This window comes from Epargyreus clarus, unplaced genomic scaffold (assembly GCF_041222505.1).
Source record: "Epargyreus clarus isolate Ecla_fem2 unplaced genomic scaffold, WU_Ecla_fem_2.2 ptg000001l, whole genome shotgun sequence".
Lineage (NCBI taxonomy): Eukaryota > Metazoa > Arthropoda > Insecta > Lepidoptera > Hesperiidae > Epargyreus > Epargyreus clarus.
The window spans coordinates 14,069,252-14,083,453 of NW_027332209.1; the positions used below are offsets into that span (position 1 = coordinate 14,069,252).

Genomic DNA, 14,202 nt, shown 5'->3' on the forward strand with positions numbered 1-14,202 from the left:
CAATCCGTAGCCACTCCCTCCAGTTTGCCGACCGGTCGAGTTATTTATCAACAGCACAAATGGGTCAAGTGTTCAGGAATTCGTTTGTTGTACAAACAATCGAGTGAATATTATGTATATTTTACATCGGATTCTTAATGATTTTATCGACTTTGAAATATTTCAGACAGTGTATGTGATTTTTTTTTTAAATCGTAACAGAAATAGACCTACTTGAAGTGTCTTTCCGTATAATAGTATCTTTTAAATGCAACATTCTAAATAATCTTGAGTAAATGTTTAATAACCGAATTAAATTATATTGAAAACTAAAATTAGGGTTAATTAACATTTTTTTACGAGGGGGAATCCTTAAATATGTACCAGACGACGTGGGAGCAACGCCGGCTTATGTGGGATTTTTGACACACTAAAATCCACTAGCGGCAGTTTTCAAAGCTTTTTGGAGAATTCCGGGATCTCCGCCAGAACACAACCGGAGTCCTCCACGCGCGATGCCCCCATCGGGCTCCGCCTTGGTCGAGCAGTTATCGCTCCTCCCACACCATCTGGTGTTCATGATGGTATGTGACCACACATACCGCCGTCCTTCCCGGGGTCGCTTACTGGACGGTTCAAGCTCCCACTCTTGCCTCCCGCGATCCCGAAGCCCCCTTTTAGTCGCCTCTTACGGCAGGCAGGGGATACCGTAGCCCAATCCGTAGTAATACTCACTAGGATTTAGATTTAGATTTACACTAACCCTCTTTCACAATAAATAATTGCGTCCTCTGCGTCTTTATTAGTAGTATATCTATGGTCCTCTGACTTTTGCAACCTCAAACTTAACTTGTCAAAGGAGTAGCTAAGTATGAGGCCTTTTTGATAAAAATTGACTTAATATTATGCCACTTGGATTCTGTGTGATGTGTGAACACTTTCTGTAGTGATTGCCACTTGCCGACCTCTTTGTCCGTCTCTGCCTTTGTCACGTCAAGTTAATATGAGCTGTCTGTAACATGTTCGACCGCAGATTGGATCTGGGTCTCGGACCAAAAACATAGACGCGCCCCACGAACAAAATATTTAAGATTGCGAAATTGTGCATTTTCGTGGTGTAGGTACATGCCATACAATGCAAACCATGCCAATTGTAATCCGAATGTTGCTACTTTTTTACACTACGTTAAACTTATAAAACAGATAAAAAAGTCATCATTGTATCGTTATACAAGCAAAAAAGTCAAGATTTGCAATAATCACGTACATCGACGTCAAAGTCACATAAGAGCAATTCGTTTTTGAATGCAGTATCTGAGCCGTTACTATCAGAGGTATTACATATCTTACTAGCCAGCTGTAATAGGAGATCAATTGACCTCTAACGAAGGTACACAGTGTGGTAAACCGGCATCGCTGGCCAAAACCATTCCTCCCTTCCGGCCCATAGTAATCTATCCCGACTCCCAGCTGAGCTTTCGGCTCGCTATCAAAATCCGATGAAGCGATGGCCACAAAGGCATTACACTTGACATTTCGAAAAAAAGCCCAAATTGTCTTTCTTTTTTGGTCTGAGATAAGGACGAACTACAGATTGGACGATAGATGTAGGACGAATAGTGGCGATTATTGACACGCGCTAGTAGCGTACAATCTTTCGCGTTCAAGGTTCGGTATTCTTTGATTATTGTATCTTATTAGAGTGGTTGGTTATTAGAGCAGTTTGATATATGTGTCTAGAATCTAGAACACATGAATCAATAAGAGATTCTGATTCCTTCTTATATTTGTAAATTATTTTATCTTGATGGTAATCATAGTATTTAGTGAAATAACACTTTTAGATTACTACTACTCAATACGCACACAGTGCGTTACCAATTTTCCTCCATCTCTATATAATAATACGTGAAACAAAAACTTTGGATGTGTTTTTACGAAAATTACGCGGACGGACGATTATGAATTTTTTTTTTTTTTTTTATAATGTAAGAGTAGCAGCCGAGCATGCAGTCCACCTGATGGTAAATGGCTACTGCCGCCCATGAACATCTGTAATCAAACCCAGATAAGATAAGATATTCCTACCTGAGGTTGGTCACAGATGCGCCGCTACCCCTGAGGACTAAGCTGGAACGCCTCGGAAAAGTCTGTCTCCCTTACCACTCCCTTCAAACCGGAAGACAGCAGTTCTGTTATTAGGTAGAAATAGGTGTGGCGGTGGTGCCGCCGGAGTCGAACCACAAAGGGCTCTACCATCTTTGAAATTTGCCCCAGTTATAGTTTATATACCGAAGAAGTGCAGAATGCTAATATTTTTTTTAATAATGCACAGAAAGTACATTAAATAAAAAAAAACACATAACCCACACTACCACGCATTTGACAAATATAATTCACAAACTATGTAATCAAAATTTTCTTACAATATGACACATTGACATGAAGGATAATGACACATTGACATTATTACATTTTATATTGAAAAAAACATAAACATTATATACAACCTACATGGATGCAAATTAAGCGAAGGTACTTAGCTTACACATATATACTCTTTTATTTATAACTGTTTTGTTGTTTATTTCTGATAACAACTTTTATATAATCATGGTCGGATTTCGATCCCCGGGCGACTACTAGTTAATAAAATAACATCAACACATTTGCCTATAAACTCATATATTATTTTGTGAAGGTCCGCCCGGGGTTTCGGTTTCCCCTTAACTTAGTTTATTTTTTTATTTTTTTCTTAAAAAAGGTACGTCGAAAGACATAGCACTCTATTACATAACATACTTATGTACCGTGTTTTGGTTGAAATTCTGAAAAGATATATCCCCGGCCGGATGACATCGTTATTTCATTTATTTGCTAAAACCAATTTAAACGGTGGAAGCTAACATCATTATGTTTATATTTGTGTAACAGATTATAATTCCACATCAATGAAGACGGCTTTTCCTGTTATGCTAATAGCCGAGCGGTGTATCAAAGGAATGGATGCATTATTATAATGAGAACTTCAATCGAGGCTCGGCTCGTGGCTAACTGGAGTAGGGCACGCGATCTGCCATTATATTCAAGGTTAATTTTTTAGGTCTTTGCAAGTAGCGGAAATGAATTAGATACTTATATTTTATGGTTTCATACCTACCCAGCGCAAGTTCCTATTCAGAAGTAATTATAGTCGCACGCGAAAATTAATAAATTAGGTCAAGCCTGAGCCAAACTTACAAGCTGAGGGTTCCGTACTACCCTGAAATATTTAACAGTTATCACTATAATTATGTTTTTAAAACAGTATTTTGAGTTTTATCATAGCAGCTATATAAGTACACGTATTGTAGAAATTTATTTTATCTGGCTATTACTTTTCACAAGATAAATAGAGAAATCCCGAAAAAACAGTTCTTTTGCAAGGGATTCCCTTTTTAACTTCTCTTGTTATTATAGCATGCAGTCCACCTGATGGTAAGTGCTATGCAACCCCAGATAGGATTAGATATTCCTACCTGAGGTCGGCCACAGATGCGCCGCTACCCCTGAGGACTGAGCTGGAACGCCTCGGAAAAGTCTGTCTCCCTTACCACACCCTTCAAACCGGAACACAGCAGCGCCTAACACTGTTGTTATTAGGTAGAAATAGGTGTGGCGGTGGTGCCGCCGGAATCGAACCACAAAGGGTTCTACCACCTTCGAATATTGTAGTTATAGCGGTTATAGGCATTAGAAACACAAATTTAGTGAGTTAGTTAATCAGAGTTAGTAACAGAATCCCGTTTTTCAAGGATACGGAACTCTAATAATTGATACCTATATTATATTTTGTCAAAATGCAAAATGCTCACAAAATGGTAGTGACAAATTGATTCGCGGTAAATCTGAAAACAATCTGTTTTGCTTAAATATACCGTCGTGTTAACTTCATTAACGAATTAACATAATGAATTAAGCATTCGCTTTGCAGTAATTACTTTATTCAGCGTCATTATTTTAGCTACAGTTATTTTTGTCGCTACTGATCACATTTATGTCAGTACAAAACTCTGTACTTAATAAAGTTTTTAATTCAAATTTCCTACCATCGTACTTTGCTAAGAATCGATGTAAGAAAATGGTTAGTTACATACGATAAAAATATAAAGAAACTGTTCACATGTGATTTTATAATTAAATGTTTGTAGAGTTATACTTACGTCACTTTATCCCTATATTACTTACCTACTTTACGAATCTTAACTTACATACGAATTGTATAGTGTATACGTGCTTTTTTTTGTTATCAAAGGGGGAAACCTTCAAAAGGTACCCGACAACGTGGGAGCGACGCCGGGTTATGTGGGATTTTTACCGCATTAAAACCCCCCCGGTGGCCGTCCTCGGCGCTGCGTAGAGGGCTCCGGGATCTCCAAAGGAACGCAACTGGAGTCCTCTAAGAGGGTTGCCCCGTCGGGCTCCGCCCAGGTGAGCTGGACGCTCGCCAACCATCTGGTGCGTACGACGGTATGCGACCACACATACCGTCGTCCTTCCCGGGGCCGCTGGCCGGGCGGTTGAGCTCCCACTCTTGCCGCCCGCAACCCCGGAAGCCCCCTTTTAGTCTCTTCTTACGACAGGCAGGGGATACCGTAGCCCTATTCTGGTCCCGGAACAGGGACAATAGTGTCTAATAACAAAAATGTTTTTAAACACTATAGTATTAACAAAGTTATCTATAATCAATCCCAGATTGGATTAGACTCCTGTCTAATATTAACGACTAACACTAGACTCACTACTAATCCTATGGTGCTTCGTAGCTACGCATTAGGGGTAGGAACACCCCGTACACCCTTACCCACAATCATCATCATCATCATCAGCAACCCATTACTGTCCCACTGCTGGGCACGGGTCTCCTCTCATAATGAGAAGGATTAGGCCATAGTCCACCGCGCTGGCCAAGTGCGTATTGATAGACTTCACATACCTTTGAGTTTTTTTTTTTTTATAAATCTCTCAGGTATGCAGGTTTCCTCACGATGTTTTCCTTCACCGTTTTAGCAAGTGATAATTAATTTCTAATACGCACATAACTTCGAAAAATCAGAGGTGCGTGCCAGGGATTTGAACCTCGGACCCCTCGATCGAGAGGCGTTTCTTAACCACTAGGCTATCACTGCCGACAATACGCCAACCACAATACACCTACATAATATGTATTATGTATTTAAAAAGGTAAAAGTGCCGTTGCCCATTAATTTCAAATTCACATAAAATGCTTTGAAGTTATTTCGTGACATTTCTTTGAAATACCACAATAATTTCACTACCAAATTGTATTTAGGAGAACAAACAAAATATAAGGGCCTTTGTATGTAACTGAAAAGTTGTTTATGAATAATGCTTTTGAGTTCGAAATTTTTAAAGTTAATTTTACAAGGTTAATATTCATTTACACTTATAAAAATGTTTTTGATGAGAAACATCTATAGCCGCACGTAAAACCGATTTCTGGCGTGGCGACGCATGCCGTGGCGACGCGCCGCCACGCTATACGATGGTATATATAATTATATACAGTCTATATGCAGTAGTGTGTACGGTGTGGCGACGCGTCGCCATGTGCATTAAACGAATTAAGTAGTCACGATTTCACGATTCGTAAATTTTTGTATTTAATGAAAATAAATGTTTATTCAATAAATAGTCATCGTTATCTGGAAAAAAATCGTAATATTTAATTTTATCATTATGACATATTTAGTTCCTATCACAATATGTTATTTTCTGCATATTACTTTTTATTTATTTATTTATTAAAAAGTCGCACCAACAAGGTGAACACTGATGCATACAAATTATTTTGATAAAACATTGACAGATTTTTTAAGTGCCACCTCAATTACAGGTGCGAACAGCTTGAGCAACTACATACTAAACAATATTTTATGGTTATATTCTAAAATGCTATTAGGAAAAAAATGTAAAAAATAACAATATTCAAAAATATTCAAAAAAATTACAAAATAATGTCGATGTTTCACATCTGCCAGGCGTCCCGTGACGGCTCACATTTTTTTTTAAGTTTGATTAAAATAATTATATTGACAAAACAGAGCGACGGATTTTCTTTTTCTTTCTTTCGTTAATACTTCACACATAACTTGTTTTGATAATCGACGAAACAGTAATAAGTTGACTTTCAAAATTGATTGTTTCAGGATATTCTTGCGAAATAATTATTGAACATTCTGATATGATTAGATAAATTGAGCCTCCACCGTATATGAAACCAGAAAACTATCCTTACTAATGTGAGTGAGTTTGTTTGTTTGTTTGTTTGTTTGCTACACATTCACGTCTTTACTACATAACCGTGTATCATGAAATTTGGTACATACGTTGTAGGGGTTCAGAAAGGCCATAAGGTACTTTTTATCCCCAAAAAAGTCCCGTTCTCGAGGGATATATACAACCTATGTCCAAGAGCGTAGCCGCGTTTCTTATATCCGTAACCGTATCTAGATCCTTAAAATTATATCGATAACATCTAGACCACGTGATGTAAACAGTAGCCAACGTGCCCAGGTCACGTGTACCTACAGACTAATGTAATTGCACAGTTATGTAAAGGCAGCGCACGCGGCTAAGCCTTAAATGAGATTAGACAAAGCCAATTACCATTGTTCTAACTGAAGATATGAGATTAAATTTGACCGTTTATGTACATTTTGATACTTAACAATGCGTAGTGTAGCTCTGTACGGTTAGTTTTTTCGCAAGATACTTGACTTTTTGTGGTAAAACAACTTTTATAGTCTTAAGTAGTCTGATTGTTTTATTTTTGCTAAAATTTGCTTAGAGAGAAACATCGCTATTTTTTTCGCTATATTTTAAGTTATACTTATTTTGGGTTGTATGGAAATATTAAAACATACAAAACCCTCGTTCTACATGGATTTGGTTACAGATGCCCATGTGTGGTATTGATCATTATCCATCAGGTCGACTATATACTCATTTGTCACTTCAATGTTCAATCTTTTTTCACTATACATTCCACTGAAATATACTTTTATTCAGAATGAGGCTTACGTAAGAGGAGTATCTTCAAACAAATTAGTTTCCCCTTGATAAGCTTCGTTTGATCCTATTATTTCAGTGGATTTAAGATGGAATCAAGTGTACTGCTTAAGTTAATAACACTCCACTCAATCGTCAACTGAAGCCGATTACAGGATTGTGTCTGTAATCCACTTAACATTTTTGTTATACCGAAAACAATGATTAGTAATTGAATACGTATACATTGTTATTCTATCGCCGGACAACTTTTCTTTTTAGATAAATTTGACGATATTATCGATAAAAATCATCATCATCAACCCATTATTTCCCACTGCTGGGCACGGGTCTCCTGGAGGATTAGGCCATAGTCCACCGCGCTGGCCGAGTGCGTATTGCTAGCCTTCACATACCTTCGAGATGTTTTCCTTCACCGTACAAATATCGAATTCAAAGTCTAAAAATACCGATTATTTAAAATATTGAGAACTTCAATAATATCTAATATCAAGAATTATTTAAAACTTTTATAAAATAACCACCTTTGATTTTTCGAAGATATGTGCGTATCAGAAAATAATTACTGGCTTAACCGGTGAAGGTTGGTAAACATCGTAACGAAACCTGAATGCTTAAGAATTTAAAAAATAAAGTTGTCAGTGTTGTGTAATGTGTATCAATATCCACTTGGTCAACCCGGTGAACTCCATAAAGTCTGAACTGCTCAACAATAACCGAGACCCGTGCCCAGCAGAGGTACTGTAAGGGTCCGTTCACATAGACCGACTCGGAGAGCATCGGCCCGCATTTTTCTTTTCACACAGACCGGATCGTATACGCTTGGAATTGGCCGGGGCGGAGCCGCCAACTATTTCACATAAACCGGCTAGTAAAGATCTGAAAGCGGATGCGCTTCCAATCGGAGCCGATCGGCTGCGCGAGTGAGAATGAGCACGCAGTCAGAGCCGGTCTGCTCCTCTTGTTATTTCACACAAAGCGCTTTCAAGCATTCTTAATGACAAAAGAAGTGCACATGCAAAATTAAACTTTAATACAATTAGGTACTCAAAACTCTGTTTCCAACGTAATGTAAATCTGCTCTCCTTTCCGAGCCGGTCTCCGAGCCGGTGTGTGAACGGACCCTAAAGGGTTAAACGTCAAGTTCAACCATTCATCTCTCAACCGCGCTCGACGTTGCCTAACTTTGTAAGATCGGTTAAGATTTACACAAGCCGCGGGGCTATGTACGATTGTATTGTAGTACAAATTCTAAAACTACAAACATACTTCGTGCATTAATAATGGTAAACGAACACAATACTACAGCCAGTCAAAGTTTACGTTGCGCTATGAAAGCGTCACAAATAACGCTGTGTTTACCTACTCGTTTTATTTACTTACATAAAGTTTAATGGTGGCTACACCATTGTATATGAATGGACAAATCCTGGGATTATATGTTTGTTGAAACTACTTCTAGTTAACAAACCCTATTTCAATGAACGATTTATTAACAATTACTGGAAATGCTGAAAAACTCGAATTGGGCCTGAACGCATTCTGTGCGCCTTGACTCTAGCACCTACACTAAAGTAAAACGATAATATAATTACTCGTCTTGCAAAGTTTCAAAGCTTTTAATCTGCGAATGTAGGGAATAATAAATTTAGCCTTATCACAGTAACACAGGTCATTGTTTAAATCTAAAATTCTTAAATGTCATATTTCCAAGTCATGTGCGACTTAATTCCTAAGTCATAATCCTAAAAAAGGCTAAATTCTCTTAGAGCTGCAAGGCTTGCGGTCCCGATGTATATTATTGGCAGGAATTACCTCTTCTAAAAATCAAATCGAAGCGAAGCGAATCGAAGCGAAGCGAATCGAAGCGGGGGCGAAGAGACCGGTCGGTCCCGCTCCCGGGCGGCACTTTTTGAGGCCAGTAATCTAAATATAAATTACAATACAGCTTTTGCGTGTTATATAATTTATATATCCCAAAGCGAGGACTGTGAAACTCAAACATCGCGCGCCTTTTAGGAAGCGGCATAACTTCACAAACAAGAGAATCTTCAAGAGAATTATCAAGACACGGTATAGACACGGCCATAGGCAACGTCGATATTCGAGATTATTAACCGATCTTACATGTAATGAGACATTACTTACTGTTAGGCATTGCTACTATAACAACGTCCTTTAATAAGAACGTAATATTGTGGTAATATAGCCCGTAGCTTGACGTGGGAGGATCAACAAGACTGTTTATTTTTCAGCGCAGCTGTATTACTTGGTAATGTAACCTCGTTACAGAAGATATTAATGTTAGGTACATGTTAGGATATAGTGCTGCCACAGTACAAATAAGGACCAGTATGGAAACTAAGCCTAGTTTATAAAATAAATACCTACACTTCATCGAAACAATAGGGTTGTCACTATATTATTTTTTAATAATAATGTTATTTATTTCTATTTTAGCATTTACTGTGCTGTAATGATTAATCAATCGAATTGAAATAACTACGCAGTTCACAAATAATATAAGTAGGTAATCTCACGGCGTCAGCTAATCCCACCAAAAGACGATATTATTATTATTATCCATATTTCTACTGTGGTGCTGCTAAGAACTCGACTTTGGGGGTCTTGCTTATTTAGTAGCATAACTTGGTCAGTAGTCAGTATTAATGACATTATTATAAAGCATTATACAGAGTGATTTTTAACAGTGCTTATATTACCAGTAAGTGTAGATGGTCAAATCTAGAATCTAGAATCAAATCTATGGCATGTAGTACATCCTTAATGCATAGAACTTGTAAAGTTTCTACAATATGGAACTAAAAACGAGATTGACCCTTACCTTACCTACTTACTTATGATTTGTAAATCTTAAATCTGTAATCTGTTGCCCCCTCAGGGGTAATATAGATTTATACGAAGTTTTTTAATATGGACTATATTATTAGAAGTTGCAACGCAAGTACCTAAGTATGACTGACTTCAAGGGTTCTTTCACTTCCATTTAGGGTTGTTTAGTGAGGTACATGGGCGGCAGTAGCATAACGTTGTCTACAAACCTGTTTATTAGGGTTCCGTACCCAAAGGGTAAACACGGAACCCTATTACTAAGACTTCGCTGTCTGTTCGTCTGTCACAGAGCTATATCTCCTAAACCATAATAGGTAGACACATGATTTTTTTACAGAGGATGCATAACGGTGGCCGCTATAACAACAAATACTAAAAATAAAATAAAATTGAATATTAAAGCGGGTCTCCATACAATAAACCGGTATTTTTCGGAATTTTTCGATCTAACTGTTAAACCGTACTAGGAAGACGGTTGAATTTTTTACAATACGTTTACTACTATAACTGGTATTGTAATAAATACAAATAAGAACCATGAAACATTTTAATACAGTTATACGCGATGTGCGAGTTCGACTCGTACTTGGCGAATTATTTCAATTATACATACAAAAACACCGACTTCAATTATCCGGTCTATTTACGTTTGATAACAAATAGCAATGATCACATTCTCCTATTAAGAGTACATTAAAAAGACGATAACACCTACATGTTCTGTGAACCGTACTTGCCCTAAGGGTTGCAAATAACTACATAGGCGCTGACCGAGCGGTCTAATGCGGCGTGTGCCTTATTTATAGCAAAATGAAGCGAGCCTTATTATATGACCTTTCAGGTGTTAACTACTTATAATTATGACGTCATTTAATGCGTCAATATCGGCTGATGAACAATTGATTATTCTATTGAAGTCTTGTTAGATCAAGGCTTTAGGGGCATAGTCCACCACACTGGTTAAGTGTTCATTGGTTTTATGCCGGTGCCAATAACATGAAATATAGAATATTTTGTGATGAAAATACTATTAATTTAGTTATTGTAAATATTAGTACCTAATTGTAACGCCACATTCATCTTTATTTTTGAGGAGCATCAATCTCAAGATTGCCAAGGCTTTGGGGTTTTGAGGGTCAAATGTGTGGCGGTGAAATAAAATTTCTTTTTTTTTGTACACGCTTACGGGGACACTTACAAATTATGTGTTACAACATATTTCGTCTACTATCACCGAATCGGAACACTACTTAGAATTAGAAGAGTTTTTTTCTCTATCGATTAAAATATCTAATTGATTAAAAGTATTATTTATTACTTTGGTTAAGGTTTTTTCTTACATGAAATAGAAACAACTAACTCATATATCATGCCTTACATTTGCCAAATTAGAGTTTGCATTAGCAATTCAGGATACGTACCTATGAACGAAGTAATATTGATACATGCACCTCAGCCGCTGAGCTATGGGCGTGCCATAATAACGAAATCTTCATACAAGGCTAACCTCAGACTGTTTATCTTTTACCTTTTGCTTGGAATACAATTAACAAAACTTGTTTTTGAGGTCCAATTATTTTTTTAAGTATTTCGTGTAATTCCGGTCTAATAATTTACATAAGTACGTGCTTAATTGTATTTTTGAACTTTACTTCAATGGTTACCTACCATATCGAATTTGGACTTAAACAAAAAACTGATTAATATTCATATACAAAAAATAATAAAGTGCTAAGATTTCCAATTTGTAGTTTGAGGAAGTTTCACCTTATTTTATTTTGCAATAGATTTGACATCTTGGACTTTCTTGTTACAAAACGAACAATAAGATGCAATAATGTCTATCTGTGTATTATTTTCTCTATTTAAATCCCTTTATGCTTTATTTCATTTTAAGCTTTAATGCTGGTATAGTCCGCGTAAAACTGCTAGTCCGCTCTGAATATAGAAATGAATCGCGTCGCCATAGCAAATTGTATGACTACACCTGCTCGCAACAACTTCGGAGCGGACTGTTAGTTTGGCGATAACTACACCCTTATATATGGTGTGTGAAGATAGAAGTTCGACCGAAGAGATAACACCTGCCTCAGCTATTTCTAGCGTAGGGTTCGTACACAAAACTGCGATGCGACGTCGCATCGCAAAAATCTGCGAGCTCCCTCGACGCATCGCAAGAACTTGCGAATTGATTCGCATCGCACAGTGGTTGTTGTTGTTGGTCACCTTGAGAGACGCTACGCCGCACGATATCGCATCGCAGCAATTCGCATCGCAATTTTCTGCGTTGCGAATTCGCATCGCGTCGCATCGCAGTTTTGTGTTCGAGCCCGTAAAGCAGGTCTTGAGTTTCGATAGACGTAGGCTGACTTGAATGTTAAGCGCTGCTGTGCTCTGGTTTGAAGGATGTGGTATGGGTTACATATTTTCCGAGGCATTCCTGCTTAGCCCTCAGAGGTAGCGGCGCATGTGTGTCCGACCTCAGTTAGGAATCAAATCTTACTTAGAGATGTTTACAGCCCCATGGCCAGCAGTAGCCGCTTACCATCAGGTGGACTGCTTCGTCTGCTACTCCTATAAAAAAACTTACCGAGTGATGTGAGTGTGTGCTGCACATCTTCACGCTCGCGATCGGTTTCAGGTAAAAGAAGTACGTATATAGCGTTAATTAAAGGTAGTGACCACTTAAATATTTTGAACCTAGGCACATTTGCTATTCCAACCGTATAATAATGTAAATAGATATCAGTAGCAAATCTGTGACAGATCAATATGAACGAGAAATTTCAATTAAACCTAATTGCCAACTTTACATGTAAGTTATTGTATAAAATCGTGGTTAGAATATTAATAACCGTTCATTAATTGAAAATTGTAGATATTATAGCTTATAATATTTTATAATATAAAATATAATGTATCAAATTAAAAATATTTTACCGTGAGAGCGTAATGACGTTTTCATTTATATTGTTTCCTGTTAAACAATAATTGAATAATTGAACTACAATAGGTATGTGTTGTAACTGGCGATGTCTCAAGTTTCAGCGCGGTTCAAAATTTTGGCTTTATTTTTTTAATTAGGTACTACTGATAGTACTGATATTAGTCAAGACCACACTGTATTAATTCGATATTTATGTAATTAAAATAATCAAACATTTTGTTTTTTATAAAATAACATGGCCTAATAAATTATACCTATATTATTAATATTCAATTAATCATTGGGTGATTTTGTTAACAAATCAAAAATAAACTTATTTTTCTTTTAAAGATTTATGATAATATATTGATTGAAAAAACAATTAAGATATGTAGATGAAGAAATGATGTAGTCGGATACTAAATGAAAACATTTGAGTAAAAATTCCGTATAAATGGGTTAATCCGCTTTGAAGATTCATCCGAACAAATCAATAAGATTTGTAAAATGATGCCGGAATTTGGGAACGTACTCCGCTGCTTTTTGTAAATTATACAAACATGAAAAACCACTTAAGAACTACTCTTATGTTTTATCTACGAGTATCTCGTATTTGCATAGTTGTATGGATAATATCGATATGATTCGATATGGATATATTATACTATATAGTTTCGGTTTATAACTGTCAACAAAATGCAGGTGTTAATAACATTCTGGTATGCAACTGTGGACTCCTGGATTTATATTTAGTCCGATTTTATATTAATAGGTGGCCAGACTAATCGTAATGCAAAGTACCTACCAATCTACCTGATTTACACAGAGCCGCTAAAACAATTTGGTTGTTTAGACAAAGAAATCGTTCAGTTAGAATGGAATTTTAAGAGTAGCACAGACAGATATATCCGAAGCGGCGTGTAAAATGATTCCTTTACTTACAGCAATAAAATCGAGCTCCGCGCCCGGCGCTACATAAACAAACATACGAACAAACAGACCCTGTATGGAATCCGCGTATTAGCACATTGAATTGTCGAAACGTGACGGCTTAAAGATAATCGCCGTTAATAATAAGTACTAACCTTATTATCCCGGTCAATATCCTCGAATCCGCGTACAACACTGTGCTATGGGATGACGTGTGTGATGTAACAGATGATTTTATGTAAATATGATTTGTGGATAAGATATTTAAGGGTTTATTCGCGGTCGCGTTGTTAGCGCGAACGGCAACACGTCACGCTCGGCTCGCGCGCTCTCGCGGACTGTGCTGTGAAAAGTGGAAATCCGATGTCTGTCTGTTGAACGGGCGCGCGGTGCGCATGCGTCGCGGCCCAAGGTCGGTAAAGACCGCTTCGAACATGGCGTTT

At 37.3% G+C, this 14,202-nt stretch overlaps 1 protein-coding gene across 1 annotated transcript in view; it reads right to left on the minus strand.

Annotated features, from left to right (window-relative positions):
• norpA (no receptor potential A) overlaps positions 1–14,095 on the minus strand; it is an 84,623-nt gene extending 70,528 nt beyond the window's left edge. Inside the window, exon 1 of the mRNA XM_073092657.1 lies at positions 13,915–14,095. The gene's annotated coding sequence lies outside the window, so the exon portion shown is untranslated. The remainder of the gene's footprint in view (positions 1–13,914) is intronic.
• Positions 14,096–14,202: the final 107 nt, after the last annotated feature.